General features: G+C 43.9%; 1 long non-coding RNA gene across 1 annotated transcript in view; it reads left to right on the top strand.

The window, feature by feature from the left end:
- The window catches only part of LOC306822617, a 299,929-nt gene that overhangs the window by 241,936 nt on the left and 43,188 nt on the right, over positions 1-14,805 (top strand). The window lies entirely within an intron of this gene.

Genomic DNA, 14,805 nt, shown 5'->3' with positions numbered 1-14,805 from the left:
GGAAGGAAGAGGCAGAAAACTGCTAATTTCACTTTAACTCACAAGTTCACGATTTCTATGAACAGAAAGTGACTGCATTGAGTTGAAAATACTATGATGGTAACCGTCTGTCTCAAGATCTCAGTTACGAGATCCATTATCTCATGTATTACAACATCAGGGATACATTTTGTTTTATTTTGGAGGATGCACCTCGTCTGCCATTACTAACACAACCATGTTGCATTCTCCAATTATATCTGAACAGCATCATTTTTACCAGACACATCATATCACTTATGTAACATACAAACTTGCTTGGCTGAGCTATTTATCATTTGTAGAGTGTTTGTTCATGTTACTATGCAGATGCAGTCCTGGCATGACCAACGTGGATGATATAAATAGCCTTTATTTAATATAAAATAGACCTCTGTGAAAGTCTGTTTTGTAATTGCACCCAACCCACTTACCTGCCTGCCTCCTTAATGAGTGGGAGCTACACTACACAGAAACTGCAGTGAAATTGTCTGCAGAGGCATGTTTTCTGTAAAAACGTGGACAAGTAAGTTGTTGACTTTGTGAAGAAATCACACAAGAAGTCAGTAAAAACCATACCTTTCCTCTTATCTAGTAAGCACAGACCATTTCTGTAACTCTAAAAGTTAACAAGCAGCCACCAACAACAACATCACCGACCTCCAGGAGTACACAGAGACCGTCACGTCCTACATGAAAAAGTGCATGGACGATGTCACGGTCACCAAGACCTTCACCATTCGGGCCAATCAGAAGCCATGGCTGACAGGTGAAGTCCACAGGCTCCTGAAGGCCAGGAACACTGCCTTCAGAGCTGGGGACGCGGTGGGCCTAAAGGACTGCCAGGGCCAACCTGTCATGAGGCATCAGATTGACCAAGAGGCAATACTCCAGGAGGATCCCAGACCGTTTCACCGACAGCAGAGACACCAGGAACCTGTGGCGGGGGGTCCAGACCATCACGGACTACAAGCCCTCTCCGCAGACCTGTGACAGCTCCACCTCTCTGCTAAACAACCTCAACAACTTCTTTGCTCGTTTTGAGGCAGACAACAGCACCCCAGCACAGAAGACGCCACCTTCTCCTGGCGACCAGGTTGCTGACGCTTTGCCGGGATAGCGTGAAGCGATCCCTCAAGAGGACAAATGCACGGAAAGCGCCAGGTCCTGACAACATCCCAGGTCGTGTCCTGAGAGACTGTGCTGAGGAGCTCACCGACATCTTCAACACTTCACTGAGCCAAGCTGTTATCCCCACATGCCTCAAAGCCACCACCATCATCCCGGTCCCGAAGAAGTCGTCTCCATCCTGCTACAATGACTACCGCCCGGTCGCACTAACCCCCATCCTCATGAAGTGCTTCGAGCGGCTGGTCATGCAGCACATCAAGTCTGCCCTCCCCTCCACCCTGGACCCCTACCAGTTTGTATATCGGCCTAACCGATCAATAGACGACGCCATCTCCACTGCCCTCCACTCAGCCCTCACCCACCTGGAAACCAAGGACTCCCACGTCAGAATGCTGTTCATCGACTTCAGCTCAGCATTCAACACTTATCATCCCGCAGCAGCTCATCCACAAACTGGACAACCTGGGCCTAAACACCTCCCTGTGCAACTGGCTGCTGGAGTTCCTGACAGGGAGACCACAGGCAGTTCGCGTCGGCAGCAACACCTCCAGCACCATCATGATGAACACGGGGGCCCCCCAAGGATGTGTTCTGAGCCCCCTCCTCTTCACTCTGCTGACCCATGACTGCACCCCATCTTCCAGCTCCGACCTCTTCGTTAAGTTTGCGGACGACACGACTGTGGTGGGTCTCATCAACAACAACGACGAGACTATCTACAGGAGTGAGGTGAGCAGGCTGGCCTTGTGGTGCAAAGACAATAATCTCCATCTGAACGTGGAGAAGACAAAGGAGATTGTTGTGGACTTCAGGAGAACGCACAACCAGCATGCTCCCCTGACCATCGACGGTGCTGCAGTGGAGAGGGTGAGCAGCACCAAGTTCCTGGGTGAGCACATCTCCGAAGACCTGTCCTGGAGCCTCAACTCTGCATCACTGGTCAAAAAAGCTCACCAGCGCCTCTACTTCCTCCGCAAATGAGGAGAGCGAGAGCCCCATCCTCCATCATGCACACATTCTACAGAGGCACCATTGAGAGCATCCTGTCCAGCTGCATCACTGTGTGGTACGGCGCCTGCACCGTGTCCTGCCGTAAGACTCTGCAGCGCATCGTGAGAGCAGCTGAGAAGATCATTGGTGTCTCTCTTCCTCCCCTTCTGGAAATCTACAACTCACGTCTCTCCCCCCCACTCGTCCCCTTTGCCCTCCTTCCCCCCTCTGCCTCCTGCCACAGTCTGCCCCTACAGCATCTGACATCACCCCCCTCCACCTCCACCCCCCGCATGCTCCACTAATTCACACACTCTAAAAGTCTGCACAGACGTTTATTGTTTATGCTATCTGCACTATTTGCACTATTTGTTACACTACAACGCACTACCTCACTTTTTAACTTAATCTGTTTATATTGTTAATACTTTAATTTATCCACATACTGCCTCCATGGTGCAATACTCACAAGTGCCCTTGTCTGTCGATTGTCTGTCGTTCGTTATTTGTTATCCCAAATGTCTTTAGTTATTTGTTTTATAGTATTGCTTTTTATTGCTACTTTTTTCTTAATTTAAATTTGTCATGTTTATTGTTATTTTTTTAGTGCTCTTTTTATGCACTGCAGGTTTGCACTGTGGGTTGGGGGGATTGCAATTTCATCTGTGCTGTATGTCTAACATGGAGCATATTTGACAAATAAAGAACCTTGAACCTTGAACCTTGAACCTTGAAAGTTCTCATTGCTATTGGCTGTGTAGAGCCACGATTGTTAGTGAAGTGATCAGACTCATTTTCTGTCAGACATTTGTGAGAGTGCATCTTGCAGACAGACATGCTTCTCCATTTGCCAGCGTTACCCGTAACTTCTCTGTGGTCCATGCGTGCTGCGTACCAGGAGCCCACCCTGCCCAAATAATATCTAAATACTATGAGTTTTGAGATGAGATTGATTGATTGATATTTTTGATTTTGCAATGCCACCCTCCTCATTTGAAACCAACTGTGTTGATCAAATCAAACTCTTTCATGAAGAGAGCTGAGACATCTTCTTCTTGTCTCTGCTGGGAGGTTTGTGTATACAAGTTGGTGAATGTGTTTGAAGTTTTTGAATTGATGCTTGTGTAAGCTGTTGATTAACTGACTGACATCCCAACTGAGAGCCAAGCAGTCATGGTCCCATGTTGCACTTAAGAAAAAAAAAAAGAAAGATCTGAGAGCTCTTATCTCTAACAGCTAGAGCATGACACAAGGGGCTAAGGGCATGGATTAATGCCAAGTTGCTCACTATTTTCCATCCTCTCTGAACCAGTATGAGTGTGTTTATGGACTTTAGATTGATTGGCATGTCTGTCTCGCACGAACGACTTCGGAGGGCCAGTTTCACGCTAAAGCTCATTCCAGTGCCAACTCACTGTGTCAGTTGATTTGCCTAATGGACCTCCTTACCTTTCATGTTGAGCTGTTTGTTTGGCTCCCGTCCAATCACCTCTGCTCTTCCATAGCCAAAAGAAACAGACAGCAAAAAGTCCCACATGTAAACCACTTAGAAAAGCTCTGGGAATCCAGATAAGCCTCTATCGTTAGATCTGTACATGATATTTGTATTGTAATTATGTCTTCCATCAAGAAATCTGCAGATGGGCTCATGAACCCATGCTGTGCTCACCTTCCACTGTTTGAAAGAGTGAACGCTTACATAGACAAGCAGAGGAAAATACAGCGTCAGCGTTGTGAATGCATGTCCAAAGGTTTGATATCCGGCTTCTGTCCTGAGCATCCACTTAGGTCTTTGGTCCAGATTGAAGATGAGCCAAGCGTTAGTCTCTGTGGCGGCTCTGGAGGAGTGAGGCCGTGACTAACATGAACCAGCAAACGCCATCACGGAGCTGCCAGTCAGGAAATAAATACAGCTGGAGAGGGCCGCAGACTAACGGGCCTTCAAGTTTGGTTTGGTCCAAAATAATATTTTCTCAGATCTCACCACATAAACTTATTGAAGACTTTAAGAGAAGGTATCAAACACAAGATGTCACTCTGTATGAAAGTGCAGACAAGGAAAATGTCAGTTCAGTTTATAAGATCCAATCGTTCTCTACTGAAAACCCCCACATGGATGCCCCTCGGTTTGCCAGACATGAGAGCAGTTATCAAGTCAAATCAACAGGTGTTGCAGCGATGCAAGCAGACAGTCGAGCTGGTTCAGATAGAAGTGATTGTACCCGACCTAAAAAGCCTGTTAGAGACGTGTTGGTTAGGCCTAGTGCCTGTGTGATTCTCGAAGGGACACGTCTTTGAAAGCTCTTGAGCAGTTTTGCAGTGGATGGCAAGAGCTGCAACTTTACAAGCCGGAAACTGCATAAGAATAGTCGCAAAGGTGAGATAAGCAGACCAGACATGACACAAAGCTTTAAGAACATAACATAACAACAGGGTGATTGTGATCTAATCGCATGGGTTCGATGTCTTGCCCCAGGACACATAGGCCTGTGTGGCTGCAGTATAGCCAGGGATTGAACCCTTGACCTTCCAGTTGAGAGTCGACCAGCTCTTCCCCCAAATGTAATTTTACATTAAAATGACAAGGGCAAGTTAAAGTCAGCTGTCGACGGCCATTAATCTTAAAGAAGCATGTTATTGAATTGTTGTAGCCAAACAGCATTGTGTAAAAACCTTTGCCTGGGCCTTATTTAGTACCTTCAATTAGTTGATACAATATTCTAATAAGAATTAGAAAAAGTAAGGGGAAAAGCTGGATACTTCTGAAGGGCATACATTATATAATCCACAACAGCATATATGGCCAGGTTGGAAAAGAGCCCTTCTGATCCATGGCCCTTTTCAGCTGCTTGGTGGAACCATGCTGCCTGTGTTAGTGTAGTGTTAGTGTGACCCATGTCCCGCTCTCTGTAGGCAGAGCGGAGGCATTCCAGCAGCTGTCACGCTCCCATCCTTAAGTAAACCCATGCTGGCGTAATCGTCCGAAGAAAGCAGCCAGAGGGGTTGCTGAAACTTTGGAATCACGCACTCACTGAACAGAGCCCGCATTGACCGAGGCTCAGCGAGCGAGGCGGCCCAGAGCAGATCTGCAACACCTGCAACACCTGCCCTGTTTCATGCAGCCTTCACGTCATGAGGGAGAGACGGCAGATATGAGATTTCTGCTGGAAGAAGCTGTTCTCATCAGATTTCAGCCAACAAATATCTTGGAGCGAGTTGGGTTTGGCAATGGGCTGATAACTCTGTGATTTAAGAAAAGGTTGACATAACTTACACAACATAACTGCATATGGAGGACAAAATATTGAATTCAAAAGAGTGGATTATATTTGTTAATTAAAGGCTGTATGTATAGCCTACTCTGTGTGTTGTTGTTTGAAGTGGAATTGTGGCCAAGCTTTCCAAAGATGTCTGTGATGCATGTGACACTACAAGGAAATAAATAAAAGTGAATCTGTAATCAACCTGGAAAGAGTGTCTTAATTAAAGGAATTTGTGGATGCCCATTTGTGTTCACAAAGTGAATAGCACATTGCGAACCATCATCAGACCATCAGAAGTACCTAATCCCAGATTCACCCGCCATCAACCAAGTAGCGGATGTATCTTGGTGTTAACCCTTTATAGGGCAGGTGACTATTTTTGGTAATTTCCACAAACAATACATATGGCCAGCCTTCTGCACCTCAGTAAGGTGGAGAAGCATGTGATTCTCACTCAGCCAATCAGAAGAGATCACCCTACGTCACTGATCCTGCTACTGTGGCATTTGAACCAATTCAGGTAACTTTGTCAATGTTTATTACGATTACAATTTTTGAAAAATGTTATAACAGAAATAAAGTTCTGTTATGTCCCTGGATAACACTATGAGGTTGAATTTCAAAGTATTTCAATGAGTGTCTTGCCCAAGGGCACAACAAACATGTTGCTGCAGGTGCGAACCCCCAACCTTCGGGTAAGGAGATGACCGACTGAACCAACTGAGCCACAGCCGCCCCAAGCAGGACGAGCAGGATTGCAAACTTGAAGTGTTTATCTTGTTTGAAAGTGATGCATTGAAAAGAAAATCACAAACACTGATTTTGTCCGTCAGTAGAGCCAGTAGTGTAAATGTGGATGTATGGCATAAATTAAGTGCGGGATGATGTGAACAAAAATATAACAGATGCATAAGTCATGGTTGGGATGAGTCCAGAGAGAGAGAGAGAGAGAAACGAGGCCACCCTGGAGTTGGGCTTTCATGCCCTGAGAGCAACATGCCCAGGTGCTCTGATCTGGCTAGCTGATTCCACTGGGTACAAAGCAAACAGAAGCTATACTGTAGAAGCCTGGTGGTTAAACGAAGGCAGTGACCGTCACACGCCATGTTGTTGGCTGTTATGAAAAACCTCCTTTTTGCTTTAGGAGACTCTCATTGTGTCTGTACCACTGGAACTTGTAGATATGAAAGATATTGTATGTGTTGGTTAATACTATTTCCCTGCACTGTATTTTGTTGAGATGTATTGATTATTCATTTAACCTGTATTTGACCATGTTGGTCCCATTGAGATGAAGAACCTCTGATGGACTGAACATACACACAGTGAGCAGACGTCTAAATATTGAGTTATCAAGAAGCACCATGCATGAACAATGAATGCCATTCAAACCTCAACATACTTGTGCAATACTTTTTAAACTAAAGGCTTTCCTAGAGGATAGTGAATAAATACATTTTATTCAGCCTCAAAGCAGCAAGAAAAAAGGCTGCTGATACATTTTACTATGTGTTATTTACTACAGCAAGACTGCTCTGTTCCTCTCTTTACATACATTCACTCACACATTCTCCCTCGCTCTCTCTCTAACACTACACACACATGCGCGCACACACACACATGCACGCACACACACACACACACACACACACACACACACACACACAGAGGAGGGCCTGTAAGCGTCTTCCTCAATTAGGTGTGTTTAACTTTAACAGTGCGCCGGCGTCGGGCTAAGCCACGGCTCCCTCGAGACCAAGCCGCCAATCTCACTGAGTCAACACATGCATACATGCAGTGCCCCGACTGCCCCCTCAAGTGAAGTTACACACACACACACACACACACACACACATAATCTTACACTCTGTTTGCTGACAACTGTAATAGGTCTACGTAGCAGTCTGCTTCTTGGACACAGACAGAGCCCCCTCTGGAGGCCTCTTTGCACACATACACAATGCTGAGGCATTTCAAGCCACTGGCTTCACCTGACTGAGATGTGGTTGTGTGCTGAATTAGTGTGACTGTGTGTGTGTGTGTGTGTGTGTGTGTGTGTGTGTGTGTGTGCAGGTGTTATACACTACACTCATTCATATGTAGACACCTGGTTGATTTGGAGTGCATGTTTCTTTGTGTGTGTGTGTGTGTGTGTGTGTGTGTGTGTGTGTGTGTGTGTGTGTTTTGACAGCTGCGTCTAACCAGGCTGCACGATGTCCTCAAACGTCCCACAGAAACTTTAACCCTCAGCCCCGACATCACAAACCCGCCACACACCACCAACGAGTCTTTGCAGCTCACTTCAACTGAAGTTTTACAGATTTGACCAGATTTATTAGAAGACCCCGTATGTAAATTCAGCCAGCAGGGGGCTCTCAATCAAGACAGTAAGTAAAGATGTTTAGGCTGACGGGGAATCATGGGAGTGAGTCTCTCTGCGACTCCAACCAAGGTTGTGTTTTTAGGTAAAAATTCCCTCTACGTTCTTTTACGGCAAAATACTTTGCCACTGAAAATGTAAAAAACAAAAGTTTCTGGAGCATTCAGACATTAAGAGTAACAAATGTCTATGTTCATCAGTTTTAATATCGGTCTGTTTTATAAACAGCTAAAAGGGGAATTTGTGAAGCACGAGGAGCAGCATTCACAAAGAGTTATAGATTGACATTTTTTAATTTATGTGAAAAAAATGAAACATGGGTGCATTTGTTTTTTCCTGCAAGCGGCGCAGTGAGTCCGAGTGAGCTGATGTGAGAATAGTTTCATATAGCAGACTCGGTTGAATCGTCCATCGGTTATGTCTTGCCTCAGGAGACCCTGCCCCCTTTTGACAGGTCTCCCGATGTGAGGTGTAGACAGCTGAATGGGATGAGAAGACTTTCAGGGGCAGCTCACACATTTCAGGAGTATATCTTCATGAAAACACATTCACCAACTTGATAACGTTTCATATATAGCGATCACGTTTAGAGTTTGAACGTTTCTGACGCATAACATGCAATGATATAACTTCATTGTAATGTTTTATGCTTGCGTGAGGCTTCCTCATTTTTCCAAAGGAAAGAGAGACTGTTGGATAATCCAACATGATGTGGATGCATTTTGACCACAGGGCTGCAGTGTACCCGGAGCCTGTTGGGAAAGACTCGGCTCTGGAGAATGTTCACTGAATTAAGAGTGTGTTCAGGGCCCTGCTCACTGTGCGTGTGTGTGTGTGTGTGTGTGTGTGTGTGTGTGTGTGTAAGACACCTTGGGGTTTCTACTTATGTACAATAATTATTATAACTGTCGTAGGGCGCAGACAGCTAAGCCTGTGTGTTTTCATGTGTGTTGTACTGCAGGCATGTGTGCATGTTACTGTGTTAGTGTGCATGAAGCAGGTCTTATAAGAATGCACATATTGTTTATCACATTCCTGCTGTGTGGAGGGAGACACACAGAGAACCCTAAACCTAACAGGGCTGTGTGCTCCCAGCTCTCCCATCTACAGTCTGTCCCAGACAGAAAATTGGGAGGGTTGGGGTCCAAATTACACTTGGGGAGAGGAGAGAACGCTGCATTTGTTTCCTGCTCAGTGTGTGTACAGTGACAGAAGTGTGTGTTGTGAAGTGTAAGGGGTTATGTGTGATGTGTTTTTTTTCTCTGGCTTGGTCGACTGTGAGTTAGAGCAACCAAACCAGACTCTTTAAGGAGTATTATCAATTCTTTTTACATCTAATGGCTGTCAGTTTCCAATGGAGAATAACTCTGCTGTGATTTGCTCTGTGTGTCTCAGTGTGTGTGTGTGTGTGTGTGTGTGTGTGTGTGTGTGTGTGTGTCCCTTCCATCATCCCACAGGGTAAGAAATGTGGAAAATGATTAAAGTTTACACAAATCAATGCAGTAAGTAGTGGGACAGTTTCCTCGTAATTTTCTAATGCAAACTAGGATTTGGCAGAAAGAAATGTAACTGAAATCCTAAAAAAACAAACAACCCCATTTTCACCAATTGCAAGTTAATTTGAAGACGTTAACCTGACGTAAAGTCAATAACTTAGCCCCCCTAAAAGTGACCTGCAGGGTAAGACGACCCTAAATGAAAATATATTCCTATCCCTATCCCTGTGTGTGATAGACGTTATCCTTGTTCTGTATAGCCAAACTGAATGAGATCTTTTAGAGGGAATGTGAACCGTCTTTGCATGTTCATTACACCTTAGAGTAAATAAAACACTTTGCTTTAAAAGTCCAATATGAAAGATATCTACTACTGTAAATTAAATCCTCATGACCTTCCTCTCTGATCAGACATGAAGGTAAAATCCCCCTGTGTAAGGAACAGAGGTAACATTTTCTTTGAATCATCTATATTGGAAAATGTATTCCTCCTCTAGTTTTAGCCACATAATCATAGAAACAGAAAGTAAGAGTGCTTTAAGAGTGAGAAGTGTCACTTATTGACGATCACTGTTACACATTACTAACATAGAAACCTTTACACATAAACGTGTACTCTGCAGTGGATGTGACAGATCTGTCAGTGCAGCAAACACACGTTTTGTGTTTCACATAAAAGATATAATGGATATGAATGCATCTATACAGAGACACTTGCTCTCTTACACACAGATACACACTTTCACTGCCTGTCTCAGAGACCTTAAAGACTGTGGTGTTATTCCTCCAGACCGTTTACATACACATAAAAGTCTCCTCTGAACTTCCTGGTTTCCTCTCATGTCCTCAAATCAGAGCTCCCACTCTCTCCTCCCACTGTCCCTTTGCTCACTTTAATGAGAGATGGGCTCTAAAGGTCACAGGCAGTGCCATCAGAACATAAATGTCCGTGCACTAATATGTTCAAATACATTTTTTTATATGTGCGCCCTCCACTTATTTCTGTATAAGAAGTTTAAATATGATCTTTGCGTGTATTCACACTGACGTCACACTGGCAAATTTCATAGGAGAAGAGAAAAAAATGTGTGCAAATAGATGTGCACCACATAGATATTACTATTATTGGATTACAAATAATCTTCATCACTTAATGTTTAATTAGGAGGCTTGATTAGTGTTATATTCAAGCTTTATATTCAGCTGTTTAATCACTTTCTCAGCTCAGTGCTAGCTTTAGCTTGCTATCATATTGTTAGCATGTATTCTGAATGTTTACAGCCATTAGCATCAAGCGATGATGAAGGGATTCAGACACACAGCGATAAAACACTTGAAATAGTCAACACAATAAAAAGGAGTCGACTACGGTTATAGAAAATAGAGTCAGGGATGCCTTGATTGGAAAATGTGCAGACCTTTAAACCCAACATGTATTGTTATGGCTGCCAACCTGTAGTTCCATCTTTGTACCTCTTGATATCTCTCTCCCCTTCTTTTCCATCCATCTGTCTAATTTGAGTTTAAAATAGATTTCAGTGATTCATTAAACAAAAGAATGAAAAACAAAGAATATCAAGGAACTGTAAAAGCAAACAAATAAAAAGTAAAACAAACCAGAACAACGTTCACATACAGTTTTAGAAAAACAATAAAGCCGAAATGAAACAAAAAAGGCATATTGATAAAGTTTAAAGAACAGAGGAACATGGTTGTGTCCTGTTTCATTTGGTCTCATCAGGAATGAATCCACCTTGTTACAGTTACTGCACCCTCAGACGAGGCTATTGATGCCAATTTTGTGTAAAAAAAAGAAAAAAGGAACAGCAGTGTTTTGCATATGCTTCATTTTTAAACATCACATGCTGAATCCCTGCTTTGACCCCCGTTAACAAAACCAAGCAACGTCCAGATTGTTTCATGGTTGTAAAGAATATTTTGACAGATTGCCCTCTGTGCTAAAGCTTTGTAAGAGTCATCTCTTCTGCTCTAAAGAACGTAGGGCTGCGCTGATTTAAAGTCAAACATGTTCTGTCTTTAAACACATTCGGAGGAGAGCCAAGCATTCACTCTGGGCAAAAAGTGTTTTACTCACCTCGAGCTCTAATATGAATTTACCTTGTTTCCACTTCTTTTGCCAGATTAACTTTAAATTTTCAAAAGTTTAAAATAATCAAAAGTAGTCCAAAAACCTCTGAATGTAAAATCTTCCCATCAATCGTCCACCGTGTCTTTTTCATGTTTGATTTTGCAAGATTTGAAGTTAGCAGAGTCAAGACTCTGTTGTGTTTTTTTGAAGACTGTTCGAGTTGTTTTGGTGCTTTTCATACACTTTATGAGCTACACTGTTTCATCGTTTATTGTTTATCCTCAGGTGAGACCTCTCGCATGTTTAAAATCTATAAAGTGTGGGCCATGCTTTAACATAAAGTTGATCTTCAACTTCATGATTTGGAAGTCAAATTGAGAATTGGAGAAACATTGCCATTGTTTAAATGTGTTAATTCCTGGCATACGTTTGTTTTCACATTACACTCACCTTCAGATTGTTTAGAGGAGAATATGATCCAGTGGGGGTGTTTTTTTTTCTCTAGTTCGGCAAAAGTAAACACAGTGGTGTGTTTGGATGATCTCTGGCGTTTAGAGGCTCTACTTAGTGGCAACTGGTCACTGCCAAAACAAACAAACCTCTGTCTGTGTGTGTGTCTGTGTGTGTGTGTGTGTGTGTGTGTGTGTGTGTGTGTGTGTGTGTGTGTGTGTGTGTGTGTGTGTGCGCGTGTGTGTGTGTGTGTGTGTGTGTGTGTGTGTGTGGGTAAGATGCAGTGGACTCATGACTGCAAGTGTGTTGCTGCTAAGTGCCACTGTGTGTCAGCCAAAACAAACAGGCTTAATGAGAAGCAGCTCCTGGGACAGAGAGCAAGGGAGAGAGAGAGAGAGAGAGAAAGAGAGAGAGAGAGGGATAGAGAGAGAGAGACCCAGCCAGGCCAAACACACTGACCCAACTGTCTCTCCCACTTGGACTTAAAGGACACTCTGTTTCTCCTCTGTCCTTCTCCTACAGCTCGACCATCAGCTCCATCAGCCTCACCCCTCAACACTCCTTCCTGTCCCTGACTCTCACCCCTCCATTCACCGCTGAGGTGTGAGGGTGACGAGGGTGAGAGGTGAATGGGGGAGCGGGGGGGATGTACGAGGTGAGTGATGGCAATTAGAAGTACATTTGTAACTGTGTGTGGGGAAACACAGAGCAGCTTGTTTGTAGATTCACTGGATCGAGAGTAAAAGACGTCAATGAAGAACGTGCTGAGACTATAAGAGATTTACATTAGATTCAAATAATTAACTTCTGTATAATGTATCTTACACAAACTCAAAACAAAATAAACGGAAATATAGTAATTTAAGAATCATTTCAAATCTGATTTAAAATGAATAATATAGAAATAAAAACCAGGCAAAGACATTTTGTATGAAAGGAAGAACCTCTAAAAGTACTTTTGAGACAACTGAAAGGGGAGCAGGCAAAGACTGCTACTCTCACCGTCTTCTTCATCCATCTCCAAAAATAACTCCCTCATGTCTGACGATCATTGCGAGCAGCCAATCAGTAATGATATGTGTCGTGGAGCTGGGCTGAACAAATAGCTTAAGGACATGCAGTGGTGTTTTATGTTTTAAATGAAGCTATCAGGGAGATGTGTGTGATGCTACTCTTCAGCCTTCTTCTTCTGGAGGTTTGGGGATATTTGAAACAGTTGGCGCCTGGTTATAAGTAGAATATCGAGGCCGGCTTGTTTGATGTGGAAAGCAACATAGCTGCGGCGTTCCTCCATTGGCGTGAACACCAAACAGCGTTGCACGGTCCAAAATAACACCACATCGAGCCTCTCCAGCCATTGTGCTCTACGGCTTGATGGTAAAGCTTCTTGAGAGCCCTTAAGCTTCTTGTTTACTTGACCCTTCGTCCGATGATCCCGAGGCACTGCAGTTATTCAGTCACAAAAAGGCTCCTGCTGTTCCCTGCATCTTCCAAACATCCAGAAGCCCTTCAGCAGGGTCGTCCTCTCTGTCCTCTCTCAGACTCTTCGCTTGGTACCATTGGGCTCTTTTTAAATCGGCCAAATTTATTGTTGTTTGTATGTATTTTACTTCATTATTATTCATTGTTAGATAAATAAAACAGTGTAATTCCCATAATGTATCAAACATTTGTGTTATTCCTTAGTGTTTCTGTGGCCCAGCAGTGTGGAGAAAACTTCATTCAGTGCTTCATTCTAATGATTCAGCATAAAGAGGAAAAAGGGAACCGGCTCTCTGACACAGGAGTCGGCTTCAGTCCTTCACAGAAAAGATCCGGCTCACGGAGCCGACGCATCACCAAGCTGCTACAAGGCAGTCAGCTGCAACTCTAAAAATGTGAAGCAGAGTGGTGCTAAGCCAACGTAAAATCTCAAAATCTTTCCTGGCTTCAAAAAATCTAACCGCAAATACAAGCTGACAAGGTTCAGTGTGTGTGTGTGTGTGTGTGTGTGTGTGTGTGTGTGTGTGTTTACCGCATCCCTCACACTGACCCCTGCTTGTCAGGTCATATCCTGCCCATCTCTCTCTTTTTTTTTGATGGTTTCTGTGTGCTGTTTGCTTTGGCAGCTGCAGGTCTAATGGGGTTCAGGTGTGAAGGAGTGTGTTTGCATGTTTGCGTCCGAGTGTGTGAGCATTCCTGAGAGCTTTTGTGTATGCAGGTACAGTAAGTGTGTGTTTGTGTGCATGTGTTTGTACGTCCAGTTATTTTGGGCGCAGTCACCATGGTCATTTATTTTTAGTCCTGAAAGACTTTGTGTGTGTATGATTATGTGCATGTCTATGGGGATTTGTACACACCGTGCTTATGTGCGTGCATGTGTGTTTTTTGGCAGTGGGGTGGCAAGCAGGGTTTGGAGGCTGTGGTGAGTTTGTGTGTACAGGGTTGCTGGTGTGAAAGAGCAGTCAGAGCTGCTCTTCCCCCCGGAGAGTGAGTTTAATTTAGAGGAACAAGGCTCCTAACACACACTGGTGCTCCTGCCGTCTCCTCGGCCCGTCACTTCACACCTCTTCCCTCCCGTCCACAGACCGGTGTCTCTGTCTCTCTGTTAAACACCGACCATCTCTGCATCATCTCCTCTGTCTCACACTTTTCCCCTCTGTGCAACGTCTGACATCAGATGGCAAACAGAATCAACTTAGAGGCTGATATTTACAGGCCCAAACACGTTTGCTACCTTCTTGGACATTTTTTGGTGAATAAAGAAAAGATCTCTGTAAGTTTGATTGTTCTCCATGAACCTAAGAATTGCTCCTGTGGGACTTTTTACATGCTTTACCTGTAAGCAAAATTGTATATGGCACCTGTGCTTAAGGTCCGGTTTTGAACTAAATTGCCAGGCAGAGGAAGCTAGCACGGCTAAGGTATTCTTAACGAAGTGGAGCAGTTGATTCCATTGATGATGATGGATAAAGAAAAACATAGTCTTGTATAAACCTTGTTCGGTGC

The sequence above is a fragment of the Symphodus melops genome (assembly GCF_947650265.1).
Source record: "Symphodus melops genome assembly, chromosome: 4".
Classification (NCBI taxonomy): Eukaryota; Metazoa; Chordata; class Actinopteri; order Labriformes; family Labridae; genus Symphodus; species Symphodus melops.
The sequence above is the reverse complement of the archived record's forward strand: the minus strand, read 5'-3'. Positions and strand labels throughout refer to the sequence as shown.